Here is a 16,081-nt window from a genome sequence, read left to right as displayed (position 1 = left end):
TGAAAAGGGAAGAACGCAAACCATTTCTCATCCTTCCTACTAGAGACGCATTTTATAGCTAATGCATTTAATGAGTCAACATTGACTTATATTGCCTGAAAGCTCACTGAATTATTGAGTATCTGTGGTATGGATTATATGGAAAAAATAGTTTGAAATGGCTTTTTCCTCTGTGCAAATTTAATTTTATTTATATGCAGCTACAGTTATTTTCCGAGGTTGTTATTAGATGAGTTCATCTTTCTTGTATATTTTAAAGAGCTGATGTGGTTTAGTAAAAAATAGACCTTTACAGAAGCTTTAGAAGCTCTGGGGTTTGAAAAACACCTGAGGAAAGCTTCACTGAAAGAAAGACAAAAGAATAAATCAACAACAACAGCATTTCTCTAAGACATATGTCTACTAATTTACCCTGAATAAAGCGTCTGCCATATACTGGGCTTTTTTTCAGATGGATAAATATTGACTTGGTTTGACTTTTTTTATGTCCTCTAAATAAATAATAACAATCTGAATATTTTATTTTTTCCCTTGGGTAATGGGAGGGCACACTGCTGGTGAACAGAGATGAAGAGGGAGCTGCTCCAGGCACAGGTACAATGCATCCTTCACTGCGGACCTGTTTATTAGATTTTCAACTTCCAGTCTTAGGTGGTAGATTGATTTGGCAGAAGTTAGATAGGAGGTAGAAAGGAAAGCTGGCTTGTTAACCATTTCCCATATCATGATTTAACATTGACTTGGCACTGTTCTTTAGTGCCCTGCAAACAGACAGTTTTCCAAAAGGGATGGTGTCTGCAGCTCACATGCAGAGCTCTCTGATAGCTCTGTTTCACAGACATTTCTCTGAAAACCTGGCCATGGGTGACACACTAGCAGGAGCCATATTAGCAATATCATGCTTGTCAAACACAGCTTTGAGAAATATTATTTATAGGACTGGCTAGTAAACAAATCCATTTTGTGAAAAACATTCATGTTTCAGAATGTGATTTTGGTCCACATCAGAATGAAAATGAGAGCTGCCAATTTTTTTTTTTTTTGTGGAGGGAAATAAAGATCCTGGGGACCAGCCAGTAACTGGATTGCCAGGATGTGCTCCTGGGAGACGGAAACATCAGAATTCAGTCCCTGTTTCTTCCGAGTCTGCAAAATACTCTTGATTCAGCAAAAAAAACCATTTTCTCATGAAAAAACATGTCATCAACACTTCTGCTACCAACTTCAGTCGTTAGCCACCTAGTAACTGTTGTCCATCTAGTCCGAACAGCTAACCTCCATACCGCACACTGCGGTTCTCCACTGTTCCTGCCTGGCTACTTAAATCTTTCATCTTTGTTCCTGCTAATCCATCTGGTGCTTCTTAAGAGAACCAGAGTTACTAAACAATGAGATTTGCCACCACAGCCAAACATATCCATCACCTTCCTTTTAACCGTGCTGTCTTCTGGGGCTGTATGCCCCAAGCTGCCTGTGCCTTGTGGTGGGCAAAGCAGAAGACTCTGGTTCTTGGGTGCAGCCCTCAAAAATCGTAACACATATGTTAACATGGCTCTCGTTCTCCAGGAAGACTTGGTTTCACTGGACCACAGCCTAAATAAATGCAATTTGGAGCAGAAAATCTGAATGTATCTGATTACTCAGTCTCCATCTTTCAAACCATGTTCTTGTCCTCTGCGGTCAGTTCCTGAAAAGAAATACTCATTTGCTTAGCTTTCATACTCTTAAATCAGTGAAGCTGCTCTCATCCATCAAGCTAGTCCGGTGCACTTGGCAGAATAAAGGCCTTATATTGTAAATTCCTTTCTAAAACATCTTTCCATTTGGGGGGTGATTACATATTGTAGAGATATTTCCCATTCTGAGGAATGACACAGTGGAGCCTTAATTCCTCTGGTCATTACCACAGTGCAAATAATGGGGCAGCAGCAGCGAAGACCCAGAACTGCTGCTGGCATGATAGCAAATTCATCTGCATAAAAAGTGCTGACAGAAAGGGCTCAGTCACAGCACAAGTGAAATATTAAAAAACCCAAACTTTCATTAGCAGGAATTAATTTGCATGGTCTTGCCAGGCCTACTGCACATGCTTATGAGTTGTGTAAATAAATATCACTGTCCCTCTGCTGTAGCTGGGGAGCTTGGTACAATTTAGAGATGAGCCTGCGGCTATGGGAAGCATTGGGAAGAGGGTCCCACATGCTCCGCTCCCCGACCTGTGCTCTGAGCACCGCAGCATGCTGCCACCCTATAAAACATGAAACGAGACTGTTAGACAGCCTGGCGTTGCAGTATATGAAGCGGGATATCCTAGCTCAGGGCACAGTGACCAGCTAGCAGATGTGACAAAACAAATCTCAAGAAACAGAGGGAAATGCATACCAAGTAGTTGGCTGTATCTTATGTGCCATACTTAAAAATACATTCTCTCAGGAAGGCGTTAAAAGTTAGTCCTTCAACAAAATGCTCCCTTCAAAAGAGCTAGGAAGAGCTTGTGCGTGAGCTTGTGAGGGGGACACCTTGCAGGGCTGCTGCAGAGGGTTAGAAGGAGCAAGCAAGGACTTGGGAGACACAGAGAGCCACCCTTACCCCTTCACTCTGCTTCACAGCAGAGGAAGGAGCCACGTCGTTTTAAAACACACTCATAAGGAGCCACATTCACTCCTGCAGCCTTCACAGCCTTATCACCAGTCAGGACATTAAGACCCACTACCCCAGTGACCAGAGGTGTCTCTCTTCGGTAGCAACACAGGGGCGAGAGGCAGAGGCGAAGTCCAGGAGCTCTCCTCTCCCTCCATGGGTCCTTTGCTCCTGTAGCTGCTGCTCACGAACCTGAACCCTAGGAGGGCTTTGGCTATTTAACCCACGAATTGCCAACCGCACAGGCAGACCAGCACAGGCCTTGGCAGGTGCTAGGGGCTCACCCACTCTCCCAAAGGCTGTCCTCAAGGGCTGGCAGCACTTGGTGTTCAGCTTGGCGCTGCTGGCATGGGGCAGCTGGCAGAAACTCAGCAATGTAATTTAAAGCTTCTTTTAAACCGTAGGGCAGTCATTATCCTTCCACATGGAAACCAACAAATGCAGTGCTGGAGGGTTCGTGTCAGGTCTCCATTTTATTTCCACAAGGCCACCATGAAGGAGCAGTGAAGTCCCGTGAAGGGACTTATGCAAAGTCCCAGGCTCACTGGCCTGAGCCCTTTGGAGAGATGATCAGACTAAAGGCTCAAGTAAGGTCAGCATGAGCTGCTGACTGATCAAGCGTTTGTGCAGGCACCCCTCAAGGTCTAATGGGACCTTTGATCTGAGGACCTCATTGTGGAAAAGTGCCTAAACTGTTTCACAGATAAAGGTCTAGTCTAGAAATGGAGAGCCTCTCTCCAAAGGAGTACTGTACTTCTGGGACACTATTCACCTCTGTTTCTGTGTATTTCAGCTGGTTTTGTTTGCTTTAGGTTGTAGCAGTTTTTAATAATGTCTTACGTCACTCTCCCCATGGCTGAACTTGAAATGGAGAGTGGCAATATATACATGACAGAATAAACATGCTCCTGCACCAAAACCACATGCTGAAGGAGGCTCTGAGTCATTCCAAGGTTTCCTAAAATTGCACAGTGAACAAAACTTGACATATAATTTTACACTATACTTGTGTAATGTTGCAGGTTTAGGAGAAATACAGTTAAAAATACTTTCATACGAATAATCCTCATTTAAGACTTTATCTGCTTTTTTTAGTTAAGACAACACTGCTTCACACGTGGCTGGAGGAGTCCTGTTGAATATGATGTTACCTCCCCAGTACTTAGGTTTGGGCTGCCAATGCTGTGTTGCCTGCCTTCCTCCTTTCCATCAACCAGCGTACACATCTTGGTGGAAGAACAAAGTTTCCTGCTCTGAGCCAGTCCTTGCCGCTTCCGCACAGCATCGGCTGGAGGACAGCCTGACACTGACCCACCACGCTGAAGCACCAAGGAGAGAGAGAGAGGAGTTAGCAATACAAATCCGTCTGGATAACTGAGAGTATCTGAAAGGTGACTCTTGTTTTTAGGACTATCCTGGATTCTATCATAAGGTAGACAATAATTTCTAAATGCTTTGTAAACACCACATATTTGATTTTCTAAAGTATTTAGCTTTACATTTTTGTTTTATCTTTTTAATGATTGTTTCTGCTCATCTCAATGTATTTGTTACCATACATAATTTTTCAAAAAGAAGGCACGAAAATAATCACAGTGCTTTAAAAACAAATGAAGGAATGGCCTTTGCTATAGCAGAAAATACAGACATTAATTCTGTGTACACCACACTGCCCAAAATCTCATTGTGTCTGGGACAGATAAAGATCCACATTTCAAGCATAAGTGACAACAGGCAGCCTTTTTTGCATCCATACAATAAGGGACTTACAATATTAGCAAAAAAATAGTAGCTGTTATTAACAGGCACCATGGTCCACCATCTGGCAAGCCTCTAAGGTGGTTGCAATGGTGCCACTTCCTGAAGACAGCATGCATGACAAGCTATTAGCCAGAAGTGGATCCAATTGATTCTGTATACAAATCGATGTATTAAATGCCAGAGTAATACTGAGTGAGGATAGATTGCATTGCTGCTTTTGCCTTGGTTTTGTTGTTATCAGGATTAATTTAGGCTAATGTTAAACCCTTTGCATTTCCCCTGGTTCCTTTATTGCCAGTTGATAACAATTTACTGAAGCATATTTGGTTGCGATGTTCTTTTTTTCTAAAGAGCATGATGATGCTCTTTTATTAGCATAAGCACTCAAACTGTGTCCAATGTCTTAAAGCAATTTATACAAATTGTAATCACTTGAGAATTTTATTCTGAAATTAATGCTTTAAGAGTTTTGATTAATTCACTAATTTCAAGACTTCTACTTTAAATACTTCAACAGTGTGTATTAGCAATCTTTGTTATCCATGGTATATAGTGCATGTGACACTCATGAAATGTCAGTACTGAAATGCGTCCACAGTTTAATCTAACACCAAGCAGCAGCAATGGTGATGGAAATGACCCGAGGTCCTACAGCATTCAAAGATGATTCTTAGTCTAGGATCCTGTGAAGATGCTGTGAAACTTACTAGTCACCAACTTCGGTCCTACCCAAAAAGTAACCAAATCCACCAGAAATTTCCTCTGATCAGACAAACATTAACTTTACTGTGCAGTATACGTCCCATACAAATCCAAAAAATGTCACACCCTTCTGTTTCACTCTCTCCTTTGACCAGGACCAGTCAGCCAGAAGTTGGTGGAAGCTGTTTGGTTTCACTACAGGGCATGGTGAGGACAGACACCGGTATTTAATAGTACTTACCTGGTGCCTCCGTGCCTCCTCTTTCACCCTCGGCAGTGGCAGGCATCCTTTCAGCCTCAGTTTCCCAAGTTCAGGGAATGTGATGTAAAATGCTGAGAGGTATCACAACCTGACTGAGGTTTTCTGGCTTGTTATTTGCAATTATCCCAACAGCTGCCAGCATTCCTCACTTGGGGACTGCTCTGCAGCACAGTGAACACAGTGGAAAGGCCTATAAGGATATTTCATTTTTGCTCCAGCTACAGCATGCAGCCCTCCTGGGGAAACAAGAAACGTATGGGAGAAACCTGCCAAACACTAGAGATGATCTTGTTTTTTCAGATATGAGGACACCGTGGATGCCAAATTAATACAAGCCACACAACATTCATGGCTGACATGCTGTCAAAGATGAGTTTTGTGGCCAACAGATCATGCAGAATAGACCTAGGACAACTATGATGCCTCCTTCCACTTTTCTGCTATGGGTTTTCCAGGTGTGCGTCTCAGGGTTTGTGTTTTGCCCATCAGAGCACATACCCATTTGGTAAGTGGATGGCAAAGGGCCGAGGGCAGAGTTAAAACTCTGCCTCCACAATCTGTGATCTCAAGAGATACATTTGAAACAACTCAAAGACCTCCAAAAGAACCCAGGAACATAGGAAATAAAAACTGTACAGCAGTAGTCATAAAAGACAGCATATGTGGTTTAACTGAATTTGTCTGGAGTCCAATTAAGCAATAAGACATGATAGGGCGTGTCGTATTACTGGGCCATTAATGCAAGTCTCTGGAGCACTGTGAGGCACAAGGCCAAAGAGAAGTGCATTAATGGCCCTGTAATACATGCTTCGTCATGTCCCATTGTTTTTAGGGTATGATAATGTTTGTCTTTTGAAAAGAAAGAACAAGAAAACATACTTGAAAAATCTGGAAACCAAAATCAAATTTTTGTATGAGTGCTAAGCAGAAAGGAAGACTTCACTGGCTGCCTGGAGCTTCTTGTTACACTTCAGACATCTCACTGGTGATCAAGTAGGGATCATTTCCTAACCTCTGACTGAGCTCACCTGGCTTTTGGGTGAAACAAAATCCAGCCCCCATTTTAGGTGGAAAATCAAAGGCAATTTATAGTGCTGAAATTTTTTTCCAAAAGTAGGTGGAAATATGTTAAAGAACATTTAAAAAAATAGACTTTCTTAAATCACCATATCCAGATAACATACTAATAAGTGTTTTCAAATAGCTGGCCAAGAAAATCAAGGCATTGACTGTCATTTTTTGTATGGGATACTGGAAAGATTGTAGAGGACTGCTAGAAACCTCATGTTAGAGCAATAGCCAAATAATCTGGTTAGTGTGACATCAAAACTCAGGCAAATTAATGGACCAGCAAATAAGGGGTTCAATCAATACAGATTTAAATGATGATAATAAATAATTATGTCAATCAATATGGTTTCATGGAAAATACATCTTGTCAAATTCATTTAATCATGTTTTTGATGAAATTACTACATACGTTGATAAAAGTGGCTGCATTGACTTAATATATTTAGACTGAATGCACTTCAGCTTAGTACCACAAGAATATTCTGATTAAAAATTAGCATCACACAACATCAATATTTCAAATACTAAATGGATTAAAAACTGACTATATGACAGAATTCAGAAAAACACTGTTAATGGGCTTTTCTGTCCAATTTAGAGGGCCTATAGTGGGATCTCAAAGGTGGTGAGTGCGATGATGTGGTTCAATATTTTTATAAATAAGTTGGGGGAAATAATGGAAAATTTTTAGACAGGTAAATAAATACTGCTGAGGAGAATTAATAAACAAACTAGAGAATAAAACAAACTAGAACATTTGGTTAAACTGAAATAAATTGAACGTCATGTACTTTAATAAAGTCAGAGATACCTAAAACTTCCAGAGAATGCCCTGAATGCCTGCACTCAATCTTCCAGGTATGCACAGAAACGTCTAAGCTGAGTGCCAAATGAAAAGACAAAATAGAGAATATCTAAGGCCCCAAGGCAGTCTAATTTATTTTGCTTTTACTAGAGTCTATGATAAACTTGAACTTCCTTCCTGTCTGCCCACTAAAGGTAGTTTTCTAAATTGTGCAAGCATTTCCAACGATACTTGCAAACAGGAGAGGGTGCTTACAGTTCCTGATACTCTACATGCACCCTTCTACAGAAAAATGCCTCTTTTGCACATACTGACTTTATATAAAACAACTTTTATTTTCACAACTGGTGTGGGCTGGTTTTGACCCATATTATTAACCTCTGTTCTTCCTTTTTTTCCGGGACTGGCCTCCCCTTACCTTCTTCAGTACGAAGACAGGGACTGAAACCAACAAAGTGGGAATAGCAGGTATTGTTGTGCTGAGGGTAAAAGGGTAAAATGTGACCAAAGCAAGGTCACCTCCTCCACTGCAAAGCCTTTAATTGACACTCCCCTTTTTTCTGTGAAAACCATCCATCCACGAATGGATGCCTTGTATGATATATCATCATGTGATGGTGTTTGAGCTAGTGTTAATGAAAAAGTCCTGCACCCATGTTATAACATTGCTCTGGCTGGGGTAACAGGCTCACATCTAAGTCTGGGAAGGTGGCAGAGTTTGGAGTGACATGTTCGACAATCCCAAAACAATTAAATACTAAACCCTCAGTATTTCCAGCCTTATGGAAGAAAAGACTCTTTTGAAGTCAGGCTCCAGTGTCTTCCTCCCCTAATCTAGTCAACATCGATACATTTTTGACTAAAGCTTGTCTCTGTACATCACCTATCATAACCTGCAGGCACAGAGGGATCAGTCGAGCTGCATCCCAGAGCTGAGTATCCTGCAACACCAGGACCAGATGAGACCTGGATGGTGGCCGTCACACATTTTGGAGCCTGATGCCAGCTGACTTTTGTCAGCTGATTCTACCTCATGCAGGACATAATGTGATTTTTCAAAGGCTCTTTAATTTGGTATTGCTCTTGGTTTAAGAGGCACGCAACAAGTAGGTTCTGATTTCTAGAACAGAAGTTTTTTCTTAGATTACTGACATCTAGCTGTAAGGAAATCAATAAAAAAACCATTTCTTACAGTCACATTCAGAGAAACATTCTCCCAAGATGTATCTTTCTTTAATTTTGACTGTTAAAAGCATTTCATCATCAGCTCCCTTCTCCGTTCCCAGCAAGCCTTGGTTACTCTGGATTGCCACCTTCTAAGATCCAATTACTGTCTCTCATTTTCACTGCAAGGTTTCACTCTCTACAAATAAAATCTGGAGAATAGACTATGACTGAAAAGCAAACACCATTAAAGAGAGAGAAATAATAAAAATCATCCTGTACAGATTAGAAATGCTGACATAAAAATACTGAAGTGAGTTTTGGCATGGAAAATGAAAGATAATATATATGCAGGAAATGGAAATTACTTTCACCTGTAAAAGAGACGGTCAGTGAAAAAAAGAAGGAAACTAGAGTGTAACAGAGTGGAGGTCTTTCCCTGTAATGAGGTGCTTACCTGCCATCACATGTGTATGCAGTACTCAGCACAACAGCACTGGCCTTCCACCAGCACTGGTTCAGCTTTCTGCTTCTTGCTTTGTATTGGTACCTGGAAAAATCCAAGGGCTGTCTTCAAAGACCTCAACATTATTTTGAGAATTTGTCACTGAAATGAGGTTTGGCCTTTTCTACTCTTTCAAGGAACAAAACAGATGGGAGAACAGAAGAGAAATATCAATTCTTCATCACGTACTTATGGTATTAAATAGATATATTAAATAGATATATAGAGAGACACTCATGCACATAAAAACATAGGCAACCTTACTATGAGAATAACTGCCTAAACCTGTTAGCGTACACCCACAGCCACATGTGCGTGTGAGCATGCACACATTATATAACTTTGGTTTTGTAGTTGAAATCACTACATGAAAATATTCCGTTCAGAACTGTTTCCATGGGAATATCGGGGCTTGCACATCATTGTGAAGAAACATCTGTCCTGATTTGGGATTTCACCAATGTACCTTAGCTTTACTTGCTTAATGTTGGTTGAGATTTTACAGTCAAAAGCCCTCAGGCAAATTAAACTAGCCATGTACACCCTCAGGGAAATGAGACTTTAGTTACATGCCTGATACCAATTGATGCCAACTAGAAGAACTTTATGATATTAATGAATGTCTATAATTAAAGAACTGTTAATTGAAGTGAGTCAACCAGTCTATTGGAAATCTCATACTATTTTTTGAACCTGGCTTTCTAATGTAATTGTATTTCAAGATGCCTGAGAATCACTTAGCAATTACTTAGTGCATTTTGCAAGGATTGAGCAGAGTTCTAGCCATCCTGTTCATTGATTTTGACGGTAGAACGGCAGTTCAAATCCCAAGAAGAGTTGAGAAATTTCTCTCTTAAAAAACTCAGCTAAGGTTTTCACTTAAGTCAATATCCTAAAATCTGCACATGATTATGTATTTGCAGGATAAGGAGTGCTTGTATAGCATGCATTTTCTTCCATTTCCAGTTTTGAAGGGCTTTCTAAATGCAGATACTGTTTTAAACATCTCCTTAGGAAATAAGATATCCATTATCTCATAACACAATCCCATTAAGGACAAGTAAGTGCTATGAACGTGTGAGCTGCTTGCATAAATTGCCGTGATGCGCTACCAGCTATATCCCATGCTCACAGCATCAAAGGCCAGTGCTAAGGACCATTAGCAGCACTGCCAGTTCTTACTGTGAGCTGTGCACTTTTATGCTGTACCAAGAGCTCCCACTTGCTAGAATCGGGTGATTTTTTAATGTTAAAAGCTCTGATTCTAACTAAAAGAATATTTCTAGCTCATACAGTGGTAAAAACGCTGAAAATGGCTCCCAAGAGCAACTTCAAAGTCAACAAAAACCTGAAATAAAATAAGGGAAACCCCATTCAAATTCAGTTCCTGATGTACAAAGTATAGGACTGGCTAGTACAGTTCGCTTACCTAAAGCCACAGGCTAATAAAAGTTAGACTCCACTGAAGTTTAGAAAATGATAGATCAGCAGTCTGAGTACAAAGCCAAGTAAATTTGTAGCCCTACCAGTTTACTGCTCAAAAGTGAAAATGTTTGATGTTGCTTTATGGTTTTTTCTTAGTTAGGGAAATGTTGCCTGGTATTTTCTGCTTTTTAAATACCTTATTGAAATGTAGGACTCTATATGGCACCGTGTTAATATACACATAATAGCTAGGTGCCAGCCTGCCTTATCACACTGCAGCTAAATATGGACTTTCTTGGGATTTTCTGTTCTGTTTGGCTCACTGAACACACCTGAGATACTCTGACACCAACAGAGAAAATTAACCACAGTGCTCCCAAGCTAATACCTGCTCGGGTAAACTCCGAGATCCTTACCTGAATTTAGAGAAAGGTCTGCAGCCTTTCAGGCTGAGGTCAGCTACAGAGCGGGGCTTTGGCAAGGGAACAGCAAGGTGCATGTGAGACTGAAAGCAGAATTTGGAGCTGCACTTTAAGCTTTCAGAATAAAGTGTGAAGAAGAATCTCCTCTGTCCACCTCTAATGATAATCAAGATAGTGAATTCTGCAATAGCTGCAATTTTAAGACTTAGTTAAGGCAATTCTCAAGTAACCTACATGAACTTAACACACAAAAATAATTAAACATGCTATGGAACAGATGCTGCACAAACAACAGCAATCAAATGATTCACACTTAGCAGACTTACCTAGCAGTTAGTTTACAGCAGTTCTGAGTGACTGAAAGAGAAAAGCAGACATAATGTATATAATTTCAAACACAGTACACCTGACTCACACCATTCAGGAAAATCCAATAATTTTAATCCATTTTCATTTTGTTAGACCTTTTCATTCATGATAGTTTTTATTTTTATATATATATATATGCAGACATATATACACACACCCCATACCCTTAGCAGTTGCATCAAAATCTGTTCCAGGAATTATTATTTTGTATTTCATCTCAGCAGCACACTGGTAAAAAAAAAAAATCCGAACGCAGAGAACTCAGAGTCAGGTTTTAACACGGCTTAGGTGCACTTGCATGTGGAAAAGGCACAACCATGTGCCCATCGAAAGCTCTCATGATTATTCATTCAGACTCATCAACTGTAAGCCAAAAGAGCAATCTGGTGACTTTTATATATAATCGTGTAGACTGTTCATGGATCGTGTGGCAAATACATATATATACAAATTGTTCATATGCTTGTGGATTCTGGACACTGGCTTACTACCAACGTATGTTATCAAGGTATGTTCATTTTATGTACTGGCTACCTTCCAGGTTCTGCAGTGACAGGCAGTATTTATAATAATAATTGGCCAAAGTTTGGAGTATCTAACCTATTTTCTACCTTGCCTAGGTAAGGACTGAGTTAGCTAGAAAGAAGCCAGTGAACTGCTCTAATAACTAGGGGGAACTGTAAATAAAAGAAACAGAAAGCAAAAAGGACAACAAAAGGGAGCTGATTTACATGAAACTTTCAGATTGACTTAATGTGCAGAGCTCCCGAGGAAGTTTCAGGGCCAAATTCAGCAGTGACACAAGTGATGGTGTAAGTTAGATATGTGTCAATCACAAAAAGAGTGTCAACCGGGAGAACTGGCAACATACTTTAGTAGCACTTTCATGGGGTGATTTGATGATGGATGGTTGTGTGATCTAAACTGTAATTTATGCACTGTGGCAACTGAAGTGGAGGTTGGCAGCGCAGAGAGTAGATGACAAGGGTGAAAAAATAAAACAGGCTTTCACCTTTAGTGACAATATCTCCATCCTTCCAAAAAACACACTGAGGGTATTCCAGCCTGCTTTTACCAGGGCTGAACGTAACCACCACGGAGTCATTCACAGGTGCCAATTAGAAATATTTTGCTGATTTACTAAATGAGCTTTGACACTTACTTCCTTTTCCTGATCGATTTCACCTGAATTGGCTCAATTGCATTTCGGGGGGGGGGGGGGAGCAGGGGTCTAAATTTGAAATTCAAAAATTTAACTAAAACGTTATTATTTTCTCCCATTTCATTGACTTCGCGACTAACACTGTGTGTGACTACCTGCCCACCACTTGAGGCCATCTCTTGAGGATATATTAAAGATCACACCACCACAGACGGCAGCAGCTCTTTTGTTCTGCAAGGCTCTTGCTGTAAGAGGAACGACTCTGACACTGCCTTATGCCAACCTGTTTCAGTTGACATAGGAAGAGATGAGTAAGCCAGATCTGTCAGAGTTGAAGAGACAGAGAGCCACCAGTAATTCTCACCATTAGCGATCCTTTGTGGAGTTGCCAAAATTTTCCAGTAAAGCTGCTTTTTGGGCAGAAAATTGAATTTTTCACATAAATAGATGTTTTTGTTAATGGAATATCTATTTTTTTCCCCGGTTATTTAAAGTTTTAATTGAAACACTGTATACTTCAATTTCCAAGGTTTTTTGTGGCTCTTCATTTTAAATCTCAGGCACAGTATAAATCAGAATCAAAGCAGTTTTGATGCAGAAATGCTGCTGTGATACCTGATTTCTGGTCAGACACTTCATGACCTTATTGACCTGCATGGACTGACTTCCCTAACGAGATCAGTCTTTCCATGATGCACCACGGCCAGAGCCATCCCCAGGCAGTTCTGCCATGGCTCCAGACAAAGAGAAGCTATCGTGCATCGTGTGGTCTGCTCAGAAAGTCAGGCCCTCAAAATAGATGAAGGACTGAGCTATAACCATAACACAAGACACAGGAATATTTCTGGGGTTTGAAATTGTATAGTTTAGCTTTCCACTGAAAAGTTTTCTTCAGCAAAAGCCTCTCCATTTTTTAACTAGCCCTAAGCCTTCAGTTTTGACACTGATTTCCCTGCATTTTGTCCTCTGTGGACCTCACTCATAGGCTGGAAAACCTGAGCAGGCATTTTGGAGGATGGAGCGACTGTGGCAGGGGATGGAGAATTTGTCTTTTGTTTTCCGTGGGCAAGAACAAAAGGAACAGCATTTTCTGCTTTGCACTATGTGTTTTAGCTGACTGTGATGTGATAGGTATGCTAATGTTTGGGGTTTTCATCATTTCAGTGCTGTGGTTTTAGCTTCTAGAAAAGGGTGGCTAGGCTATCAGACTGAAGCTTTTTTATGTTGTATTTAAATCCATAATAAATAACATTTAAACATTAATGTTGCTGCTAAATTGAGCCTTAACTTAGAAAAGCTGTTTCTTAAATCAGTCTTTTGCAATGCACAAGTGTACAAGAAACAGTTTGCTCTCACTACCACTCCTGTAAATTCAGATAAATCACTTAATGAACACGTAAAATGTGTGATTGAGAAATCAAGGTGAAAACGTAGAGAATTTACTAAGATAAGAAAATAAAGAGTAAAAATTAATAAAATTAGTCAGGAGCAATCTGACAAGGTACAGTGATAGAGGGCTTTTAAAATATTTTAAAAGATCTTTTAAACATTTTTAAAAGCATTTTTTAAACATTTTTAACACTGTAATAACATAAGAGTTTCCTTATATATGTTATTAAAATTAAAATAAAAAATTGGGTATGCACATATATAAAGTATCTTTCATCTGAAGATGGAAGATGCTTGGCATGTTTTATGATCTATATACAGAGAACTAATCAGCAGCAACATCCAAGGTGAAGGTGGGTGATTATTAAGCACCAGCAAGCAATGGCCTGCAAGACTTCAGGACAGCAAGCAAAGGCCTTAGCTATCCTCACTGACTTTGGGCAACCAAATGACAGCCCAAAAGCGATGCTGCATGAGCTTGCTGGACCAGAGACACTCACAGTCTTTCTCAATGTCCAGACAGAAGATCCCGCTCTTTTCATTTGGAGTATTTAATATGCAAAATTCCTTCAAACCATCGTTCTGAATGTTCATCTTTGACATACGTTCAGCAAATAGAAAAAATTAAAAAGTAATGAGGAGAGTTCCCAACTGCTTTGAGAAAATTCCACATATGTGCTAATTAGCGATTCTGTCTGAAAATATTCCCTGAAAGCTGTATGGGTAGTGCAGCCTGGGATAAATAATGCAAATGCCCCATGGCACTGTCACAAACACCACAATCAGTGCTGTTTGCGATTTCAGTGAGACTCTCCATGTTCTGCACCTGAGACTAAAATATTAATGAAGTAAAACTGTAGTAAACAAACCTCCAGTCCCATTCCCCCACCCACAGTCAGCACATAGATGCTCACGCACCCTGCACCCACTGGCTTTCCTGGCACAGGATAAAAAGTATTTTAGGAAGATGAGAGTTGACTTGTGAATGTTTCCTTTGTATGTAAAACTACTCCTTCCCCCAATTGCTACACCAAGCGTCTCTTCATCACTGGACTAGCACCTACACAGATCTTTGATGCTAGGAATGGAAGGAGCATTGCTGCACGTTGATAATAATACCAGCAGGCTCTCTGCAGCCTGGACTCACCGACCAGCATGGATGAAAAGAAAACCAAACAAACCAGTGGTTTGCACCCATTTCCCATTCCCCCCCAAGTACAGATGCATCAGCCTGCTGTACAGCCAGAGAGCTAGCAGAAAGTTGCTACTATAGGCAACAGGCAAAACCCAGACATGCCGATGGGAAGGTCTGCTCTGCTTTGAGACCTGAGCCAGGGAGTGGACTAGCACCCCGGGAGGTCCCCGGCTCGGCTCCACATGTCCATAATGCCACGCCATAGCTTCAGGCTGCCCACAAAGACCGTCTGCACTTGCGACAGGCGATGGCAGGGCATGCCAAGGTACAGCTCTCTGGTCACGTAAAGGGCAGTAAAGATACAAAGACACCTCTGGCATGCTCTCCCCTTGGACAAGCAGGCAAATCTTCAGGTCTAAGTTGTCCTTTAATATACACTTTCATTTACCACAAAACCCAAAACCATCCTGGAAAGTGGCACTGGTCTCTAGAAACACAAATTCCACTGACTTGAAAAGGCGCCTAAGCAGTACTATCTAGCTATCTAGCTGCATAGTGGGCTGCCACTTACTTCTGAGGAGGTTAAGTCTTTAACCTACTTAGGTGCTTTGGAAAACACCACTCAGTTAAGTGTCTAAGCCACTTCTGAAATAGGAGCTAAGTTTTCAAAGTTGCAGAGAGGCTTTAAAGAACTTCATGTGGCATTCTCCTGGCCACATAGATGCATCTCTGGAGTTAAATTTTGTTCTTGTACAAATACAGCTTCTCTGCTAACTGCATCACAGCTATTTCAGGTGCGCGGCCAGAGTAAAATGCAGAGCAGATTTCAACCCCTAATGACTGTTCACAAACTATTGTCCAAGTTACAAATACCCATCAACCTGTCCACTCATATTTTAGTCTACGGTCTCATACTGCAAATCCTTCCTTCCGAGATTATAGGGACTGCACATTCTTGAAGTCTCTTTTATGAAATTACAGCCCTGCTGTTTTAGCCCGGTATTACAATACCTGCCCACACTCTCTAGCACAATTCAGCATCAGAAACTAGTCTATAAATGTCAGTCCATGAACAGCATCCAGTAAAGCCAGCGGAAAAAAATAACTCTTGCTAGTTTGATAAATGAGGGATAAATAGCAGCAGTAAGGGAGTTTCTAGCTGTACACAAATCTATTCAGAAGTTGAAGACTTGAGACAGAGCTCTCAGCTGTCCCAGACTACACCACAGTCAGTCCTCAGACCTTGTTTTGGCCATGAGATCTGTGAGC

Source organism: Gymnogyps californianus, chromosome 2 (genome assembly GCF_018139145.2).
Source record: "Gymnogyps californianus isolate 813 chromosome 2, ASM1813914v2, whole genome shotgun sequence".
Classification (NCBI taxonomy): Eukaryota; Metazoa; Chordata; class Aves; order Accipitriformes; family Cathartidae; genus Gymnogyps; species Gymnogyps californianus.
Note: the sequence above shows the minus strand (reverse complement) of the source record.